The sequence below is a fragment of the Pongo pygmaeus genome, chromosome 20 (assembly GCF_028885625.2).
Source record: "Pongo pygmaeus isolate AG05252 chromosome 20, NHGRI_mPonPyg2-v2.0_pri, whole genome shotgun sequence".
Lineage (NCBI taxonomy): Eukaryota > Metazoa > Chordata > Mammalia > Primates > Hominidae > Pongo > Pongo pygmaeus.
Window position 1 is genome coordinate 49,637,380 of NC_072393.2, and position 8,031 is coordinate 49,645,410.

An 8,031-nucleotide genomic window follows, 5' to 3' on the forward strand; every position below is an offset into this window, starting at 1 on the left:
GGAAGCCTGATGAGATTCTAGGAACAGAAGAGATGTCAGTGTGGCTGGAACAGAGTAGCAGAGGAAGAGAGTCGTAGGGGATGCGTAAGTGGTAGCTACTTCTACTGCTGTAATAATGATTATACTATGTGATTTGTTGTCGCTGTTGTTGTTGTTTTTAAGACAGAGTCTCACTTTGTCTCCCAGGCTGGATGCAATGGCGTGGTCTCGGCTCACTGCAACTTCCACCTCCCGGGTTCAAGAGATTCTCATGCCTCAGCTTCCTGAGTAGTTGGGATTACAGGCATGTCTGGCTAATTTTTTTTTCTTTTTTTGAGACGAAGTTTCTTTCTTGTTACCCAGGCTGGAGTGCAATGGCACGGTCTCGGCTCACTGCAACCTCTGCCTCCCAGGTTCAAGAGGTTCTCCTGCCTCAGCCTCCTGAGTAGCTGAGATTACAGGCATTCTCCACCATGCCTGGCGAATTATTTGCATTTTTAGTAGAGATGGGGTTTCACCATGCTGGCCAGACTTGTCTTGAACTCCTGACTTCAGGTGATCCACCCGCCTTGGCCTCCCAAAATGCTGGGATTACAGGCTTGAGCTGCCTGTAATTACTGCGCCCAGCCCTAATTTTTGTATTCTTAGTAGAGATGGGGTTTTGCCATGTCGGCTAGGCTGGTCTCGAACTCCTGACTTCAGATGATCAACCTGCCTCAGCCTCCCAAAGTGCTGGGATTACAAGGGTGAGCCACCGCACCCAGCCCTAATTTTTGTATTGTTAGTAGAGATGAGGTTTCACCATGTCTGCCAGGCTGGTCTCTAACTCCTGACTACAGGTGATCCACCCACCTTGGCCTCCCAAATTGCTGAAATTACAGGCGTGAGCTACTGCTTCCAGCCTGTACTATGTGATTCTTACTAATTCATTGAAGCTGTAAGCTAATGATTTTAAGATAAGGTTAGAAAACAAAAAACAAAAAAACTCATGCCTGTAATCTCAGCACTTTGGGAGGCGAAGGCTGGAGGATTGCTTGAGCTCAAGGGTTCGAGACCACCCTGGGCAACATAGTAAGACCTTGTCTCTATAAAAAAATTAAATTACAGCCTGGACAACATAGCGAGACCTTGCCTCTATGAAAAATACAAAAATTAGCCAGGTGTGGTGGTGCAGCTACTTGTGGTCTCAGCTACTCAGAAGGTTGAGGTGGGAGGATAACTTGAGCCCCAGGAGTTTGAGGCTGCAGTGAGCCAAAATCGAGCTGCTGAACTCGAGCCTGGGCAACAAAAGCGAGACTGAAAAAAAAAAAAAAAAAAAAGAACTCCCAAAGAATTTCCTAAGAGGTAGTATAGCCCGATGGTTAAGAGTGTGGGAACCGATCTCAGATTGTGAAAATTTAAATTCCTTCTACATATTGGCTGTGTCACCTCTAGCAGGTTACTTAATCTCTCTCTGTGCCCAAGCCCCTTATCTGGAAAGTAGAGATAGCAAGTATCACCCTCCCAGGGCTGGTGTACTGGGGAGGTAAAAGAATCCACCTAAAATGACTGAGTGTGGTGGCTCACGTCTGTAATACCAGTGCTCTGGGAGACCAAGGCAGGCGGATCACTTGAGGTCAGGAGTTCAAGACTAGCCTGGCCACCATAGCAAAACCCTGTCTCTACTAAAAAATACAAAAAAATTAGCTGAGTGTGGTGGCATGCACCTGTAGTCCCAGCTACTCAGGAGGCTGAGGCACGAGAATTGCTTGAACCTGGGAGGCAGAGATTGCAGCGAGCCGAGATCGCACCACTCCACTCCAGCCTGTGAGACAGAGCTAGACTCCATCTAAAACAAACAAACAAACAAAAAGAACAATGCTCCTAAGATGCTTGCCACAGTGCCTGGTACATAGTATGTGCTCAATAAAAGCGATAGCTGCCAGTATTATCGTTGTTGCAACTCTGGACTTTCACCTCTTCCGGGAGTAGGAAGGGAGATGGAGGCCTGTCATTGAGTCTGACGTCAACAGTTATCACGCATCAGCTGCTGAAGTGGGCACTTCCCTGGCTGGGTCACCCTGGGCCAACAACGTTCTTCTTTCTGAGCCTCAGTTTTCTCAGCTGGAGAAGGGGATCCCTCTTGGGCTGGTGTGAAAACTAAACTAGATCTGAATGTACATGAGGTGGGGAAATAGAAAGTTGGGGTGTTGGTCCAAGCAGGCTTGAGACCCAGCTCAGCCACTTGCTTCTGGGTGACCCTGGGCAGATGGCTTCACTCCATTGATCCCCAGCTTTCCCACCTATGAAATGGGTCTGGGGTGGGTGGGGGGCATCTCTCAGTGAAGAGAAAACTCAGGTTTGAGGGCTAGGCGGAGCTGTGTGCTGTGCTGCTACCACTTCCTGGTGGGATGACCTCACTTCTCTGAGCCACAATTTCCCAATTTCCCTTTTTTTTTTTTTTTTTTGAGACAGAGGCATGATCATAGCTCACTGCTGCCTTGAACTCCTGGGCTCAAGCGAAACTCCCACTTCAGCCTCCTGAGTAGTTGGGACCTAGGGGTGTGCACCACCATGTCTGGCTATTTTCTCATATTTCGTGTTTTTTGTAGAGATGGGGTCTTGGTCTGTTGCCCAGGCTGGTCTTGAACTGCTGGGTTCAAGTGATCCTCCCGCCTTGGCCTCCCAAAGTGGTCGGATTACAGGTGTAAGCCACCGTGTTCAGCCAATTTCCTCTTTAACGAATGAGAGGTATTTCAGAGCCCACTCATCCCTGCCCAAGGCTGCCCCCGCCTCCTGAAATTTCTGTCTCTCCCTGTGTCTTTGTCTTTTTTTATCTCTCTATTTTGTCCTTTTCCTTTGTCTCTGTCCCTCTTTATCTCTCTCAATGCCTATCTCTCTCTCTCTCCAAGTCTATCACTTTCTCTGTCTGTACCTCGATCTCTGTATCTGTTTGTCTCTCTCTTCATGTCTTTTTATCTCTGCTTCTCCCTTTTCTCTGTCTCTCCCCATGGCTCTCTTTCTCTTTCTGTGTCGTTGTTTCTGTTTCTGTTTCTGATTCTTTCTCTCTGTCTCTCCCTCAAGTGACACACACACACCTGTAAGGTTCTGCTGACGTGTAAAGGGAAGGGAAATGCAGGGATCAGGACCTGGACACTCTCCAGAAACACAGCAGGGATGTCGGCTCCTTCCTCCTCATGACTCACCTGGGCCTCACCCAGCTCTTGCCTGCCTGCGGGATCATGGGTGAGGCCCATGGGTTTCGGGGGCTTCCCCAGCCTGTGGAGAGGAGAATTTCAGGCAGAGACAGAGAGGGTGAGAGAGGAGGAGGCAAAGAGAGGGAGACACATACAGAGAGACAGAGCTGAGGATAGAGAGAGAGGGAGAGGGAGAGAGAAGAAGAGACCCACAGACAGACTGGCTCAGGGGAAATCTGAGATGGGGGTGTAGGGGGAGAGAGAGAGGGACAGAAAACAGCAACCGAAGAACAAGGACAGGGAGAAAGAAAAGTGGGCAAGCAGGCAGAGAGAGAAGATGAGACTGACAGAGGAGTTAGAGAAAACAACACACAGTTGCCTTCAGAGAACACAAAATATACACAGAGATACAGGGACACTGTGTGTGTGCGTGTGTGCATGTGTGTGCATGTATGCATATGTGTGCATGTGTGTGTGAGTGTACATGCACGTGTGTGCACACATGTGTGCGTGCATGTGTGCATGAGTGTGTGTGCATACGCGCATGTGTGTGTGCATGTGTGTAAGTGTGCCTGCATGCATGTGTGTGAGTGTGCCTGAATGCATGTGTGCGTGCATGTGTGCATGAGTGTGTGTGTGTGCATATGTGCATATGTGTGTGCATGTGTGTGAGTGTGTATGCATGCATGTGTGTGAGTGTGCCTGCATGCATGTGTGTGTGTGTGTGTGCGCACACACCTGTTTGGGGCTCCCTTATCCTCTTGCCATCTGCCATGATGAAGTGACTGCCCTCTGGCCTGGCCACTGGGAGGGTCCTTCTCTGGTTGGGGAGCGGGGGTGGGGGATGGAGGGGTGGCTGAGCTGATGGTAGGGAAAGGGCCATCGCCCATAACCTCCCCTTTCTGGCACACCTAACAGGCCGCACTGATGTGGCTTTCAGATCCTGGCCTGGTCACCTCTTAGATGCAGAGGACCTCTCCACTCAGGGTCTCCCTAGAGAGTGGAAGAGCTGGTAAACTCTTGAGTCCAATAACCCTCTTTCCCTGTTTTCCAGGCAGAGAAACTGAGGTCCAAAGGGAAGACTTTTTATTTTTTTGAGATAAGGTCTGGTTTTATCGTCCATGCTGGAGTGCAGTGGTGAGATCTCGGCTCACTGCAACCTCCGCCTCCTGGGCTCAAGCCATCCTCCCACCTCAGCCTCCCAAGCAGGGGGGACAACAGGCGTGCACTACCACGCCTGGCTAATTTTTGTATTTTTTGTAGAGACAACATTTCACCATGTTCTCCAGGCTGGTCTTGAACTCCTGAGCTCAAGCGATCTGCCCACCTCGACCTCCCAAAGTGATGGGATTACAGGCATGAACTATGGCGCCCGGCCTAAAACAGGAGACTTTAAATGAGTTTCTCCCCCTCTCAAGTTTATTGTGTTTGTGTTACAGTGGGTACTGTTCTGAGAGTATCATCTATATTATTGGTGAATCTGTAAATATCTTATTTCATATACACATACACACACACACACACACAGAGGGAAACTAAGGATTAGAGAGGTGTGGTGGGCTGAAAGATGGTCCCCCAAAATATCCAGGTCCTAAGCCCTGGAGCCTATGGGTGTTACCTTATAGGAAAAAAGGGTCTTTGCAGATATGATTAAGTTAAGGAACTTAATCAGGAACATTTTCCTAATTATCCAGATGGGCCCTAAGTGTAATCAGAAGTGCCCTTAGAGGAAGGAGGGACAGGGACATTTGACTATAGACAGAAGAAAAGTAAGTCATGGGAGAGAAGCAGAGGAAAACAAGGTGGGAGACAGAAGGTATTTGCTGCGGGCTTTGATGATGGAGAAATGGCCAAGAACCAAGAAATGTAAGAAATGCAGCTCCTGCTGGAAAACGACAAGGAAATCACTCACCCCGAGCGTCTCTTGACCAGGGCACTGCTCTGCTGACACCTTGATTTTGATTACGTGAGACACATTTTGTACTTCTGACCTCCAGTCTGTAAGAGAATAAATTTCTGTTGTTTTAAGCCACTAGATCTAAGCTAATTTGTTACAGAAAAATAGGACACCAATACAAGAGGTTACCTCACTTGCCTAAATTGAGCTGATATTTTTTGTTTTTTGAGACAGGGTCTTGCTCTGTTGCCTAGGCTGGAGTGCAACGGCAGGATCATAGCTGATTGTGGCCTCCAGTTCCTGGCCTCAAGCTATCCTCCTGCCTCAGCCTCCTGAGTAACTGGAACTACAGGCCCTTGTGACCAAGCCTGGCTGATTTTAGAGAGCTTTTTTGTTTGTTTGTTTTTTTGAGATGGATTCTGGCTCTGTTGCCCAGGATGGAGTACAGTGCTGCGATCTCGGCTCACTGCAACCTCTGCATCCCAGGTTCAAGCAATTCTCCTGCCTCAGCCTCCTGAGTAGCTGGGATTACAGATGCCTGTCATCATGCCTGGCTAATTTTTGTATTTTAGTAGAGACGGGGTTTCACCATGTTGGCCAGGCTAGTCTTGAACTCCTGTCCTCAGTTGATCCACTCACCTTGGCCTCCTGAAGTGCTGGGAATACAGGCGTGAGCCATCGTGCCTGGCTGCCTGGCTGATTTAATTTTTTTTTTTTTTTTTAGTAGAGATGGGGTGGGGTCTCACTATGTTGCCCAGGCTGGTCTTGAACTCATGGCCTCCATCAATTCTCCAGTGTTGGCCTCCCAAAGTGTTGGAATTAATAGGCTTGAACTACCACATCTGGCTTCTAAACTGACTTGTTAGGCCAAGTGTGGTGCCTCATGCTTGTAATCCCAGAACTTTGGAAGGCTGAGGCGGAGGGATCACTTGAGGTCAGGATTTCAAGATCAGCCTGGCTGACATGGTGAAACCCCATCTCTACTTAAAAAAAAATATAAAAATTAGCCTGGTATGGTGACAGGTGCCCGTAATCCCAGCTACTCGGGAGGCTGAGGCATGAGAATCACTTGAACCTGGGAGGTGGAGGTTGCAGTGAGCCGAGAATGCGCCACTGCACTCCAGCCTAGATGACAGGGCGAGACTCTGTCTCAAAAATAAATAAATAAATAAATAAATAAGATAAACTGACTTGCTAAGTGTAGCGTCAGGATTTGAACCCCTGCAGTCTGGCTCTACTTCCTACACTTACACCCACCATGCTGAGGGGTGCTGCCCTGGAGTGGGGCAGGCAAAGACTAGGAACTATTAATAGAAGTTTCATCCTGTTCTCTCCCAGCTCCCGCCTCTTTCCATCTCGTCCTTCAGCAGCCTTCTTTGCTATGCCTCTCTCTGGCTTCATGGTATTAGGGGTGACTTGGAGAGAAGAGGGGACCAGAGGAATAATATTCACTGAGTTTGTGTAAAGAAAGAAGCTTTCCTTTCCTCTAGCACCTTGCAGCTCTTTTATTCCACCGCCTAGATGCAATAGCAGAAATAATCTTTGCAATTCAAGGCCTAATATTCTGAATATATAAGGAGCTCCTGTTATGGGTTGAATTGCTTCCCCTCCACACCAAAAAAACATAGGTTGAAGTCCTAACCCCCAGTACTCAGAATGTGACCTTATTTGGAAATAGGGCTGTTGCAGATATAATTAGTTAGGCTGCAGTCATACTGAAGTAGGTTGGGCCCCAAATCACTATGACTGGTGTCCTTATAAGAATGTGGCCCTAGGCCGGGCGCGGTGGCTCACGCCTATAATCCCAGCACTTTGGGAGGCTGAGGTGGGTGCATCACCTGAGGTCAGGAGTTTGAGACCAGCCTGGCCAATATGATGAAACCCCATCTCTACTAAAAATACAAAAATTAGCCAGGTCTGGTGGCATGCGCCTGTAGTCCCAGCTACTTGCGAGGCTGAGGCAGGAGAATTGCCAGAACCCATGAGGCAGAGGCTGCAGTGAGCCGAGATTGCGCCACTGCACTCCAGCCTGGGCAATAGAGTGAGACTCTGTCTCAAAAAAAAAAAAAAAAAAAAAAAAAGGTGGCCCTGTGATGACAGAGAGACACAGGAATAATGCCATGTAAAGACAAAGAAAGAGATCGGAGCTAGGCAGCTGCAAGCCAAGGACCGCCAAAGATTGCCAGAAAGGCACAGCTACTGGGAAGAGCCAGGAAGGATTCCTCTATGGGTTTATGGCCCTGCTGACACCTTGATCTTGGACTTCTGGACTCTGGACTGTGAGACAATACATTTGTCTTTCTGACCCACCCAGTCTGTAGTACTTTGTTACAGCAGCCATAGGACGCTAACAGAGCTTCTATGAATCAATTGGGTGGAGCACAGTGGCTCACGCCTGTAATCCCAGCACTTTGGGAGACCAAGATGGGTGGATTGCCTGAGCTCAGGAGTTCGAGACCAGCCTGGGCAATACCACGAAACCCCTTCTCTACTAAAATACAAAAAATTAGCCGGGCATGGTGGCACGCACCTGTAGACCCAGCTACTTGGGAGGCTGAGGCAGGAGAATCGCTAGAACCCATCAGGCAGAGGCTGCAGTGAGCAGAGACTGTGCCACTGCACTCCAGCCTGGGTGACAGAGTGAGACTCTGTCTCAAAAAAAAAAAAAAAAAGAAGAAGGTGGCCCTGTGATGACAGAGAGACACAGAAATAATGCCATGTAAAGACAAAGGAAGAGATCAGAGCTAGGCAGCTGCAAGCCAAGGACCGCCAAAGATTGCCAGAAAGCCACTGCTGCTGGGAAGAGCCAGGAAGGATTCCTCTATGGGTTTATGGCCCTGCTGACACCTTGATCTTGGACTTCTGGACTCCAGACTGTAAGATAATACATTTGTTGTTCTGACCCACCCAGTCAGTAGTACTTTGTTATAGCAGCCATAGGAGGCTAACAGAGCTTCTATGAATCAATTGGGTGGAGCA